Genomic DNA, 1,587 nt, shown 5'->3' on the forward strand with positions numbered 1-1,587 from the left:
TCTGAACGATAATATGCGCGGCGCTGCCAATCGACCGCGAACGCTGCTGCGTGCCAAGGCTGGACGCCATTTTCGGGTCAACAGTCGATGTTTAGCAGTACCACTTCTGTCATTTGCGGACCTTCGCGGCGTTTGCCTGTCGTGCTGAAATTTGCATGTCGGGTTTGCGTGGGGGCAGGACTCAACCAGCTGCTTTGGCTTATCTGTTCTACAGTTTTCTGTCACCGTGTTTCGTTTCTTTTTTCCATGTTTCATATTACTGCAGTGGGCATTCTATAGTTTTCCAGTTATGTTTTACAGCGAAGCTGTATACGGCTAGTTTTCAGCGGATCGATGTCCGTAGACCATCAACCGTGGGCCGATCCCTAAGATAGCGAAATACTGGGCCGACCCGCGGTGGAGGTGAAGCAGGCTTCAAGCACTCCGCCTACTTGCAAAAAGAAGTTTAATATATTGGGTCCAAATACAAGCCGTATCAGATATCAAGGTGGTAAGCCGAGATATTACACTTTCACCCGCGTCGGCAATTTCTACGTTCGCACCGCCCTCTCTTTGTCGGCGTTCCAAGCGCTTGCGTATTTCCTTTCCTATTGGTCCGCTCTCCCGCGGGGGCGGTCCCATGGAGACGTCATGAATTCTAGTTTCCTCCGGCTCATCGGGGCGGTGGTCCCGTCGTCCACGCGAATGTATATGAAAATCACGGCAAATGAGTCCGTGTATACCTACGTTCAAAATTCCGTGTCACCTCAGTGTCGTATGCTAAACAGCTTCGCTGATCATCCACCTTCACATAGTGGAATGACTCGTGATTTATTTTTATTTCGTCTTATCACTTTTTTTAGAAGTATAGGTTCCAGAAAGGATTGTCAGTGAGCTGAGGATCCGCATGGGTCAATATTCGCCTTGTCGAGCCCTTGGTGACCGTGAGAAAGTTGTGCGGGACAAGTTGCGTGTAAACGCGATCCGGTTGAGTCGAAGCGATGATTCACGACGAGCAGCGGCGAAGAGTGCGCCTTGCTGCGCTGTTCTCCCGCTTCGTAATCCTTTATTTCCTTCTTTCCTTTCCTTTCTTACTTGCTTTTCTTGTTTTGATTATAGGGCGCTACTTTATGCTTATTTTCCCGCTGTCCTTTTCTGTGGTTCCTTTCTGCCTGATTCCTTTCTTTTCTTCTTTCCAACAGTCTTTCTTCATTTCCTTCTTTTTATTGCTTCCCTTCTGCATTTATTTATCTGTATCCCTTCTCTCCCTCATTACCTTTCTTTTTCACCCTGTCATCCGTTTGATTTCTTCATTCACTGCTTCGTTCCTTTGCCCGTTCGTTATTTTTCTGCTCTATCGTCTATATATCGCAGGCACCTATAGCGGCCGGACGAGGTGCCAAAGCCAGGTTGGCTTGAGAGCCGTGCGCGTGCCTTTAATACACGGCGTTGCATGGTCCGCTGCGTCCTTCCGCGAAACTGTCTGGAATAATTCATTCGTCTCGTTGACCTTCCGAAACCTAAACTAATACGAAACACGGCGGAAGCCGCCTCGCGAGACCGTAGCGGGCACTCGAACGAGACAAACGGGCATCGTGGGAGTACCTG

The 1,587-nt window shown here is 49.1% G+C and overlaps 1 pseudogene; it reads right to left on the reverse strand.

Annotated features, from left to right (window-relative positions):
• Positions 1–348: 348 nt before the first annotated feature.
• On the reverse strand, positions 349–528 carry LOC126539285 (U2 spliceosomal RNA; annotated as a pseudogene).
• Between the last annotated feature and the right edge of the window lie 1,059 nt (positions 529–1,587).

The sequence above is a fragment of the Dermacentor andersoni genome, chromosome 11 (assembly GCF_023375885.2).
Source record: "Dermacentor andersoni chromosome 11, qqDerAnde1_hic_scaffold, whole genome shotgun sequence".
In the NCBI taxonomy this organism is placed as follows: domain Eukaryota; kingdom Metazoa; phylum Arthropoda; class Arachnida; order Ixodida; family Ixodidae; genus Dermacentor; species Dermacentor andersoni.